The 12,740-nt window shown below is 39.2% G+C and overlaps 1 protein-coding gene across 3 annotated transcripts in view; it reads left to right on the forward strand.

Moving 5' to 3' along the window:
- The window catches only part of DIAPH3 (diaphanous related formin 3), a 4,946,160-nt gene that overhangs the window by 4,459,899 nt on the left and 473,521 nt on the right, over positions 1–12,740 (forward strand). The window lies entirely within an intron of this gene.

A 12,740-nucleotide genomic window follows, 5' to 3' on the forward strand; every position in this document is an offset into this window, starting at 1 on the left:
TTTTTAAGTTGTTTAAGACAACACACCAACTTTAGCACAAAGCATAAGAGGTTATCTTAGTAGTATTTAGAAATGGATTCAGGTTTTATTTATTTATTGCAATTTAATTTAGTTATTTATCTATCTATCCCAGGTTGCCAGGGTGAAGGAAGGTAGTAAACCTGCACAGTTTTGCTACATCACAGAATAGATTATAAACCAATGTACTTTGCAATAATTATCCTCTCTTGACTTTTCTGTGTAAAGTAGTGTTTTTTTTTTTAGCCTTTTCAGTAAATGTACGTTTCCTTAATTTCGGAATGTTTGGGAAGGTGACTGAGTAATTAATTAGTATAACAGTGCTATAAGCAAGGCAGTACACATTGATTTTTGCCAGCCAGTCTAGGACTGAGTCATGGCTGAAGGAGGTCTGCTGTAAACCAGTTTAAACATTTAAAAGTTTAAATTGAACATGTACTTCACTCAAGAGCTGGTAATGTAAGCAGGTCTTGAAGAAACAGGAAGCATTTTCATATTAAGGTTCTTCAAAGCTGCGTAAGTATATTATATATTTATGCAAATGTGTTTTGGACCGTTTTCTTCGGTATAAGCCAGTCAGTAGGCAACTGCTGAAAAAATATATTCTTAAATGCTTATAGATGTCCAGTAGCAAAAAGAAATGAAGGGCACATTGTATTAAGGGATTTCCAGCTGAGTCTCTGAGGGCACTGCAGACTGCTGGAGTTATGAACTCTTGGGACATCTACTCTCCTTACCTTTGGCAGCAGCTTCCTGACTAATAAGTCTCCAGGCTTGTACTACTGCTGCAGTTCATTTCTTTCTCTGTGTGCCAGTCAGTGACTAAATACAGGACACAGTCAGGTAATCTCAGGCGTGTTAACCCAGTTTCTTTCTGCCCTCCCAGATGTTCACATATATGATATTTCAGTGTTAAAACACCTGCTGCACCAGAACTAGCTTCAGTGGCAGATTGTTTTAAGAGCTTATGTATACATGTTCCAAAACGTAACAGTTATTTCATAAATGCAGCCTGACAGCATCTGAAAATAGCATAATTGTTTTCTGCTATTATAAAGCTCTGTGCAGTCTGAAGGCGTAAACCTTGCAATGATTTTTTGTGTTAAATTTCCTTGACAAACTTTCTTTGCATTTGAAAGAATTGAGTGCAGTACTGTATTCTCTAAGGATTAAAAACATATATTTTGTTCTATCACGTTAACTAAAAATGCTTTGCCTAGCGAAAAGCACAACATGACAATCTTGCAGATGTGTTCCACGGCACAAGGACACAGCTGTGCTGTGTGTCGTGCATTTTAAACTGGTCCACCAAGTGGAATTCCATGCTTTTTTTGCCATGTTTTTGAGACTCTTAGCAGCTGGAGCTTTGTAAAGAGTAACTTTCATTTACATTATGAATGCTTATATGAACTTCTTACTTTACAGTAGTGAACTGATGTACACATACCCTCACACATCATTTTTGTAGATTAGTAAAATTATATTTATTTATTTGAAAACTGCATCAGTGGGAGCACACCAGATATACCACTTTCAGTGTCCCTGAAGTTTTCCTTGTGAAAGTGAGAAAGAAAGTGGGGTAGATGAAAATGTACACATAGGTACCGAAACTAAATGATCTGCCCTAAGCCAAAGGCATGTGATGCAGTGAGGTCATAAAATTATCTAACACACCACTGTCTTGGCTAACACATAAAAGGCATTAAAACTGTTTACAGAAGGAAAGTGGAGAATTACATTGCAAGACTTGTTAAAGTTTTGTGCAGTGTATATTTTAGTATTCCCACATTCAGCAAAAATATATTGTAATGCAAGAGAAGTCACTTATGCCCAGAAACTAGGTATAAAGTGCCAGTGAAAAGTATAGTACAGTTTTTAACTGAAATAATAATACAATGCATTTAGAAATGTATAATGTTACCAGAGATTTTCATTGGTCACACAGGAGGCATTTACTGCTGCTTTCTGATCTTTGGAGTACCTTTGAATCATCCTTACATGCTTATGATGGAAGGAGCTCAAGTGGAAAGCTTGGTGGCCCATTCCACAAAGATGGGGTAGAAAAGTTAAATGCCATTTTTTAATTTTAAGAATTTCCAGGTCAGGCTATTGGCATACTGCAACTGCACCACCACTGACCTGAGTTTGACTAGTAACTTAAGATTCAGACAGCTTTAGTGGGGCAAGTAGGCACTGAGCAGCAGTCATTCCTCCTCCATTGTTTTGAGGGTGTGTGGGTACATTTTTCTGCTTAAGGAGCATACCCTGGTCAAGGTCAGGGACTTGGTATGAGGAGTACACGTACAATATGTTAAGTAAGCAGTGTGGGAGCACATTTACAGAGGAGTAAGAGTGACATATTACACATCACTGATGTCTACTTATGGAAGGAGTTAGGTTTTTCCAGGGAGCTCCCTACCACCATTCTTTGTGTCATCGCCTAGAATGACACCTCATTCCTAGCTGTCACCACCCTCTCTCTATCAATATGCTGCAAGGTCCCTTTCTGCTGTTATGAGATTCTACCACACTGGATCTTGCAGCAGTAATAAAAACTGAAGACAAATAAATGGAAATTGCTGTCATGCAAGGGTGTGGGATAAAAACAGACTTGGAAAATATTATTCTGTAGCAAAAAAGGCTGTCTTGATGGATCATTTAGTTCAGCTTATTCTTTCCATCAGTCAAAGTCTGGCCTTCAGTTCTATATTAAGGGCATTCTTAAGAAGACAAACCTGGCAATCTTCTTGATGTCCTCCAAGAAGAAGGGAAGACCTTTTCCCTATCCTATCCTAACAGCAAGACCAAGTATCTTTTTTGTATTCTTTTCTAAGCACTATTGAGTTTGGCATCCTTTTCCCCTGCTTCCTCATATTCTGTTTTCACTGGGGTGCTTGCTGAATAGAAGCAATATTCCAGTATGACTGTTGAGCAGTGGGAGGCCTTCCTGTGCAGAGAAGAAAGTATGTCTGCTGATAATCCAAGTATCCTTTGATATTCTCATTGTGTGTGCCATTTGGAAACCTCCTGGGTTGGTCTTCACTGACCTCTGTGCTGCAGTTTAGACTCTAGTTTGGACTTGCTGTTGGGATGTGTATGTGTCAATCCCAGTTTCCCTGGACAGGTGAGCCATCTTTAAGTGTCAGCAGAATTGTGATTGGGTAACATTTGATCTTCTCTCCCCATCTTCTGCTCCTCTTCCTACTATGGCTTCATCGTGCAGTTCCACTATATCAGAGCTCTTTGGGCTTGCCACTGGTTGTCCCATTTTCAGGAAAAAGGTGGATGCTGGTTTTCTTTAAAGATTTTTGCATTGATAGTGGGGGATTTATTTTGTTGTAATGCCTAGATTTGTATGACTCCCAAGGAGATGATAAGGAATTGAGAAGAATTAGGCAGTAAGTTTATTATAATTTAACAAAAACACCACCAGCACTGAATTTATTCCCAAGTGTTTAGTTCTAAATTAAGGTGTAGCTGTTTCTAATAAAAGATGAAGGACAAGTATATAGCTTCAGCATTGTTTTAGTAATGCCAGAAACAATCAGGATCAACATCCTTAATCCATGCATTCAGACTATCACATGTTGCTCATATAGCTTGCATTAATATAGCATATTTTTAATCATGTATTTATTGCAGAATTGTTATTGTCAAGTATAAATTTACAATGTGTTAGCTGGACCAGGGTTAAGATTGTCACTTCTAATACAACTTTATTTATTGCATTTGTCAAACAGGAAAGTCTGACTGGGCACAAAACTCATTTTCAGCAGAGGGACGGGGAGAATAGCTCCAAGAAAATAACACTGATAACAGTACAGTTTAATAATAAAAACATTACAGATATTTGACAGTTCATAGGATACACAGTTCAGTTATCAAAATAGTATAAACATTTGACAGTTCTAAGGTTATACAATACAGTGTAGTAAATACAGCAGAAAATATAATCTTTAAGCGAGTTAAGGCTGATAAAATTCACTTCAAGACGATGTAATGCATGGCTTTGTGGTCTAATGCATGGCTTTGTGGTCTAGGTTAATACAGATGGTTTAACCAGGGGAAACACAAGAGCAAAACTTGTCTTTTTCAAGATATTCCTTTAGTTTGGCTTTAAAAGCAGTTAGGGTTTTGATTGAATCAGAGACACTTGAACTGAGTTCCATTTTCTTGAGACAGAGTTGGAGTACAGTGTCAACAGAACATTTTTATTTTTTAGGTAGAGATGAGTTAATTTGTGTAAATCTTGTCTGGAGTGGATTTAGTAGCATCAAGACTAGCTGGGAGTTGGTTTGTGTGTATATCAGTGATTTCCCCAACTTTACTATTGTTTGCCAACATATTATTAGATAAAGTAGTAAAGTAATAGTTTTATCTGTTTAGTCAAGATGAATAATGTCAGGACTGAGTAAATATCTCATTTTCTAGTTTGTTGTTCATAAGATTTCCCCAACAACTAGCCAAATTTCCCCTAGTCAGTACGACTACCACCTAGGGTTTTCCCTGCAAAGAGCCACTGCCCTAGTGGGACTAACCTGGTCAACAAAGAATAGATAAATGAAGAAATAACTTTTAGTGCTGTGGACCATGACCCAGCCATGTCCATGTGCTCATTTGGATCATAGGTACTTATTAGGCTATTGATCTATGAGGATGCTTTAGAGGCCTTGTCCTTCGTTACCATGAAATTGTTATCCCTTGTAATTTAAGTACCAATAACCCAGAGCCAGCAGAACATTTATGTTAGCCCTATCTGTAAGGGACAAGGTACTAAATTAGAGGTGAATTTGTGGTTTCCCACCCATTCATCTAGATTACTTTGAATAGATTAAGAGGAAGTACTTTGCTGTATGTGGAGAAGAAGACAATTCCAAAGAAGTGATGTCCTGTGTGATATGTATCTGCCCTTCCAACATGTTCTATTTATGTCATAGAAGAAATTAAGATCTCTTAAGTGGGATATTTATGCCACCATTGGACTTGAAGATGTGCAGTAGATCTGAGAGGATAGGCTCTGTTAACTATGTAAGCGAGGCAAAGATCACCCTTTGGTAGCCTATATGATAATAACAAGAGGGATGAAGCTTTGAGACGATCAGTGTAGTTTTTATGATGTAGGCCCTTGATTTTCTTGGTGAAAAGGTGTTTTGATCATTCAAGTTGTATTAAGTGTTTGGACAGGTACATACCAAAGTGGGAATCATACTCAATGATTGGCCAAATAAGTTCTGAATACAGTGGCATGATCACATCACTGGACCTAGATGCTATACCCTTACTAATAGGGTGCACAATGAAAAAGGACATTCTTTCAGTAGTGGATACATGGTGATTGATTGAAGGACAGCTTGTGGTCCATATAGGTTACCACATCCCTAACTACCAAATTAATTTTTCAGCTGTGTCTTGAAAATGTGATAGTTTCCTTTGGCAAGCATGATGTACCCTATAACTATTACACATTTTTTTTAGCATTTAGTTTTAGTCCATGGTTATGACACTAGCTATTTGTTTGGAAAAGGCCCTCATAGAGGATTTTGGTGTCCCCTGGAGAGCTTGTGATGACATCAAGTTTGCAGCCATAAACCCTTAACATTAGCTTTGACTTATGAGAAGTAAATGCCAAAGAGGAGTGACCCAAGGACTAAACCCTGTGGTCCAACACTAGTGACAGGTCTTTTGGAGGAGGTAGAACTGCCTACCTTAATTTCATGTGTTGTTTTTGTGAGCCAGTTAGCCATCCAACAAGTTACATATAGATATGAACGTTAAGCTGGGAGAGTTCATCAGCAATATACTTGAGTGTGGTTAATGTTTGTTTGCCTATGTATTAAGTGATAATTTGATAAAGGATGGTGTCAGATTCCTTTTTGAGGTATAGATATGCAGTGAGTACCACTTTTCCCTCATCCGTTGCTTCATTAACCTTTTTGAAGATATCAACCAGGATAAGCAGGCAGGATCTGCCCTTGGCAAAACCAAACTGTCTTGGGTCAAGAGTTTGTAGGTTATTTATGCCCTTATTTATTAATTCCATAACAATTGTCTACCTATCTGTAGAGATTGGGCTGGTCAGACATATAGATTTATAATTATCCAGGTCCATTGACACGTCACCATTGTGCAAGGAGATGACTGTTGTCCTGCATTCATGTGGAACGGAACCTGTTTGGAGGCTGATATTGTATAGCCTCTGTAGGGCGTTTGACAGGTCCTGTTTCAGGCTGGCCAGTATGTAGACTTGTGTGTCACCAGGCCTGATAGAAGCAGTGTTCAATTTTAGTCGTTTAGCCTTGGTATAATTTCTGAATATCAGGGTATCTGTTCCTGAGACTTTCTCCCTGATGGAGTGCCTACTGTGGATGTTTCCTGCCTTATTTATTACTTTGTCACTTGATACCCTGTCTTCCGAGGCGCCATCTTTAACTCCTTGACTAACTCTTGGCTGCTGTGCATCCTGGGCTCTAGCTACCTACCTACCTATTCCTGCCTAGCTGCCTGTCCTGCTTTAGGGTTGATAACCTGCCCTACCTGAAGACCCTGGGTCCCTGCATTAAATAATTCCTGCTTTCTCTTCCTAAAATCAAGGAAAATAGGCTATCTTCTCCCAGAACTCATCCCTTCAAGGAAGCTCATCCCTTCAAGGAAGCCAGAAACCTGCCTAGCTGCCTGTCCTGCTTTAGGGTTGATAACCTGCCCTACCTGAAGACCCTGGGTCCCTGCATTAAATAATTCCTGCTTTCTCTTCCTAAAATCAAGGAAAAGAGGCTAACTTCTCCCAGAACTCATCCCTTCAAGGAAGCCAGAAACCTGTCTAGCTGCTTGTCCTGCTTTAGGGTTGATAAACCTGCCCTACTTGAAGACCCTGGGTCCCTGCTTTAAATAACTCCTGCTTTCTCTTCCTAAAATCAAGGAAAAGAGGCTATCTTCTCCCAGAACTCATCCCTTCAAGGAAGCCAGAAAGTATGTTTGTTACTGTTTGTAAAAGATATTTTTCCATACTAAGTAGGTAGTAACTGTCCCTTCCCTGCCTGGATAGCCAGCAGCATTACTACTCTGTACTCCTCTAACTTCATCCCTTCCCTCTTGTTGCTCCTGCACTTGACTTCACTCTTCCCACCCTTACTCCTAAACCTACTTTTCCCCCCTCGAGCTACTGCAGCAGTTCAGTGTGTACCCACTAGAGGGCACCCTTTTCCCAGTACACCTAGCCTTCAGCTTCTGAATAGAATCTCTTAGGTAATTAGTTTTGCCTTACTCGTTTCATTCTGTCCCACTTTCCCCTTTTATATTCACCATAATTCTCTTATCTACCCAACCTACTCAAACAATCATTACCTATATTTCTTCCTTCAGCTACCTCCTCCTAACTTACCTCTAGTAGTCAGCATTCCACTAATTGTTTTCCTCAGGTCTTCTTCTTTTACTTAGCTCTACCCGCTCCGTTCGCCCTGCGGGCTCACTCTGCTCCCCTACCCCCAATTCCCACCCACCCCCACTGCATCTGACCTTATACCTCCCTAACCACACCCACTTACACCATTAACCAATCCCATCCCACAATCTCATTATAGGTTTCCATCTTCTAAGACACTCCTGCTATCTTAACATACACTTCGCCCTTCCACACTCCACCCTCTACTTTAGAAGCACTATGCCTATTCTATCCTTATCACCTTACCTCAAAACACTACTTCTATTTTCAATACTTCCTTTCCTTTGCATTCCTTACACCCTAACTGCCTATGAACATCTCAGTTACTCTAGCTTCCACCAGCCCAAAAAACAAACATCCCCTCCTGCTTTACCAACTAGCCTTAAACACATAACCATAACATCCACTACCAACTATTTCCTCCTAAAGTATCATAGAGTCACCCATATTAACTACAAACACCACCTTATCAAGAGAGGACATAATATACTGAACCCTTCTCTAATCCACACATATAGACTACACCTACACCTCCTACAAGATGGTGATATACATCCCAATCCAGGCCCTACCAACATTAGTCCTGCTTCCCCTAGTAGACCTTCTACCTCTCCCCCTCAACACCCTACAAGGCCTCATAACTCCCTCTTCTTAGTTCACTTAAATATATGAAGTGTAAACAATAAAGTTACACACCTTCATGCCCTACTTAATGTACATGACTTTGACATCCTTTACCTAACCGAAACATAGTTAAAACCAGCAACCCAAGACTATGAAATCACCCCTCCTGGATATAACATTTTAAGAGTGGATCGCCTTAACAAGAAGGGTGGGGGTGTGGCTATAATATACAAAGCAGGGCTCCAACTTTCACTACTAGATACTCACCCACCATCCAATACCAACTCTGACATTATTATCACTAAGCTACAGCTAAATACTTGTAAATCCATCTACATTTTATGCTCATATCTTCCTCCAGACAATAACATCAACTCCCTAGAAAATATCCTTTGCTGGCTGTCCATTAACTATCCACAGGAAACCATTGTGCTAGGTGACTTTAATATAGACTGGAATACCTGTAATACTGACAACCCATCTAATCACATAAATCTACATGGCTTCTCTCAAATTATCACCTCACCTACTCACACCCATAAACCCACCAACAAAGAAACCACCCTAGATTGGATCCTAATAAATACCCAGTCCATAACCTATAATGTAGGTATACTGCCAGATGACCTTAGTGATCACTCCCTAACCTATATTATTAGGAAAAAGCTTAATATACCCTGCCCTACAACTTTTAGAACTACTCGCTCAAATAAACATTTCAACCCAGAACACTTCCGAAATGAACTGAGTGTATGTAACTGGATACCATTAAAATACCTCCAACTTGAAGAAGCTGTGGCATACTTTAATTCCAAGTTCCTTGAAATCCTTGACTATCATGCCCCTTCCTGTAGCCTTAGGAACACCACCAAAACAGCTCCATGGCTTACTAAGGAAAAAATTTTGCTAAGAAACAAATTCTGGGCCAAATGGCGTACCTCTAAAACCCCATCTGATCACTTAATATTTAAACAACTCAGAAACTCTACTAAAACATCTATAATATCAGACAAAAGAAAACTTCTTCTTCCAACTTCAAAATACCAACCAGCAAAGTCCACAGAAATTCTGGTCAGGTATCACTAGACTCGTTCACCCAGGCAATTCTAAAACTGCAACCACATCTGGAATTACCCTTGACACTCCCAAACAAATTGCTGATTCCTTCAATAACTTCTTTACTGAAGCCATCCAGTAATTTGCTAACTCTCTACCTCATGTATCCTCTAATCTGCCCTCCTCCTCACATACCTCATCGCCCATTTTCCAACTCTGCCCTGTCCACACATCCCTCATCTGTACCCTCATTTAAAAACTCAAACCCTCTACCCCTTCAGCAGACCATTTGCCTTCTAAATACCTTCAAATTGCCACCAAAGTTATTGCCTACCCAATCTCTATCCTTATAAATAGAACCATTATTTAAGGTACTAGCCCAGCCATCTGGAAAGTTTCACATATCATCCCACTACATAAAGGTGGCAATTCAACAGAGCTTTCAAACTTCCGTCCAATTGCCCTCCTCTTTCCAATAGCAAAGATCATGGAAAAATGCATCCTCTGTCAACTATTAGACCATCTTCTTCAAAATAACCTATTAGCCAGCTCCTAGCATGGCTTTCGACCTTTCCATAGCACCACTACTGCCCTCCTTTCCTTCTCTGACCACATCAACAAAAATTGCAACAATAATACCCTTTCCTCTGCTATCTTTATTGATCTTTCAAAAGCATTTGACATGGTTAACTATCAGCTACTGCTGAATCTTCTCAAGTCCCACTCATTTGATACTCAAGCATTACAGTGGCTCAAGTCCTATCTAGACAATAGGCAACAGGCAGTGCTATGGGAAAACACTCTATCCTCCCACCTACCTGTCACCCTTGGTGTACCCCAAGGATCCATATTAGGCCCTCTTCTGTTCTCTATCTTCATAAATGATCTATATATTAGTATTCCCCAAGCTGTAACTATACAATATGCAGATGTCTCCACGCTAATATCTTCAGCCACAGGGCTGTCTGAACTGCAGTCCCTCACCCAGAATACCTTTGAGCTTGTAGAAGAATGGTTTCTACAGCGGTGTCTCCTCCTTAACCCCAAAAAGACTGAACTCTTGCTCTTTACTCGTACACAAAAGTCCACCCCACTTAACTTCACTATCAAATCTAAAACTGGTACAGTCATATCTCCTGACACTACTACAAAACTCTTAGGAGTAACTATTGACCACACCTTAACTATGATACTCACATCAACATCACAATCAAATCAGTAAACAGAAAACTTGGCGCTCTCTTCAAAATAAAGCCCTTCCTTACTCCCATAGCTAGAACTACTATTGCCCAAACCCACCTTATCTCTACTCTCTTTTATGCCTCTCCTATATATACAAATCTATCCAAATGCAACCTCCACAAGCTTGGCAGTCTCTTAAAATAATATTGCCAGATTTGCTACCAGCTCCCCTTTTAGAACACACCACTGCCTAAATCTGAAGCAGCTTGGTTGGCTTGAATTCCACAATCAAATTTTATTTCATCAACTGAATATTGCACATAAAAACCTTTACCACCCAGAAAACATACCAATTCTCACTAGTCTAATCTGCCCATATAAAAATCTTACAAACCTACGCTCAGCCAATAAACTTCTGGTATCCATACATAAACCCAACAACAAAGCAGGAGATTCCCTTTTCTCTAATACTGTGGGGAAAAGTTGGAGCCTACTTCCCAGTGAACTTACATCACTATCTTCAACTACACTCTTCAAAAAGAAACTAAAACAATACCTTAACAACCATTGGCTATGTCCCTGTTCAAACCCTGAGTAAGACTATCTCTGTCTACTTACATCACAATCAGTCTTCCCAAGTTTCTTACTCACTTTATTGCCACTTTAAGGCCTCTACCATCTAGATGCTCTAGTTGCTCATATTCACCTAAGATGTAATTTACCTCTTTTCTGTCTCCTGAGTTTCTCCCCCTCCACTTACTCTCCCAATCCTGTTTTCAACTACCTGATCTCGCATATTCTGCAGAAGACTTTCTTCCCACAGCATTCACCCAAAAAAAAAAGTATCACCTTATCTTATTTTTGTGCTATTCTTCTGTTCCATTAATGTTTGCTAAATTACCTTAATCAGCTGTTTTTGTCTAGCAACCTATCTGCATCTGAAGTTTAATGTTCTGTAACTTATTTCTTAATACTTTGTGTGTCTATTCTGTTTTAATGTGGAGTTTTTCTCCCCGGGCCTCTACTGAAAATGGACATATATCCAGCTAGACTAGCCCGGTCAACAAATGTAAAATAAAAATAAAATAAAATAAAATCATCAATTTATTATTTCAGGATGTTCTTTCTAATCCCTGGAGTCACGTTAGTGGATCATGATATTGAAGAGTACATTGGGTCCTGAAGTCTTTGCATGACTGAAACTGGCTATGGTAGACAGTCTGTTCAATATGCACTCAATTATGCCAAATACTATAGAAGAATGAAGCCTTTGCCTTTATTTGTTGGAAGGATCTACTTGATCAGGGTATTTCAGTAAGCTTTTATCTGCAGTGTCACTGTTTAATTTTAGTACTCAATAGCCAAGTTAGATATTCAGAAAATGCACATCTTATGTTTTATGATAAAAATCTTCACATATTCAGTATTTTGAGAAATATGCTTATGGAAACAGAGGTGGATGCATCTTTGTATTAATGCTAATTTTCTTCAGTTTGATTTCAGAATGAAAAGCATTTCCTGTTCAAAAATTATGTCACCCTCAAATGGAGTTGAAGATTGTTTCCAGAATTTGTCTGAATGTAGTTGCTATGTCAGCCATGCTTGATTTCATTAAATGCCAATGCAAGTTCCTCCTTCAGGCATATTTATATTCTTTTGCAGGTTTTAATGACTGAACATGGCATAAGGACACTCCACTGCAGGGGCAGGGATCTCATTAGGCTTCCCTGACATCAGTACTGGCACAATTCTGCAGTTAGTGCCAGTGCCTCTAGTGTTCCCTGTGGCCTGTGTCTTAGTATCTACATTCTTACCTGTATCTCTGCAGCACCCACTGCTAGTACTTAGTCATTTTGCTACCCCAAAAGTTTCTTCATTTCCCTTTCTGAGTCATCTGATGATTACTTTTGTCCAAATTGAGAGGTGACTTTTTTCATTTGTTGTTCCCTGAGTTTAAGAATATTTTCAGAATAACAAACACCTTGAATTAACCCTGATTCCCTTACTGTTGTCTGAAGAAGTATTTGACTAGTTACCTGGTCACAGAAATTTTGAATATGTGGTTTAACCCCTCTTTTGGAGCTGCTCCAGGAGTGATGAATTTTTTTTTTTAATATGGATTCAAATTCTATCCTTTGAAGAATTGCCACCCCTTAATTTACATACACCTTTGGAAGAGGTTGAGGAAGGAATTTCTGTGTTATTTTACTCTACATTATTTAAAGACAGCATAATATTTAACACCCCCCCAAAAAAAACAAGACTTTTATAGAATGGGAACACAAACAAGGCAGAAAAACTAAATAAATCCAAAACAGGTTTGAGAAATCAACAACACAGTCCGAAAACGGTCAAATAACACTGTTTATTCCACTGTTTTAAGTGCTTTTCGTCAGCCTGATAGCAAACTTCTTCAGAAACA

Source organism: Protopterus annectens, chromosome 5.part1 (genome assembly GCF_019279795.1).
Source record: "Protopterus annectens isolate FY-2018-M chromosome 5.part1, PAN1.0, whole genome shotgun sequence".
NCBI classification, from domain to species: domain Eukaryota; kingdom Metazoa; phylum Chordata; order Ceratodontiformes; family Protopteridae; genus Protopterus; species Protopterus annectens.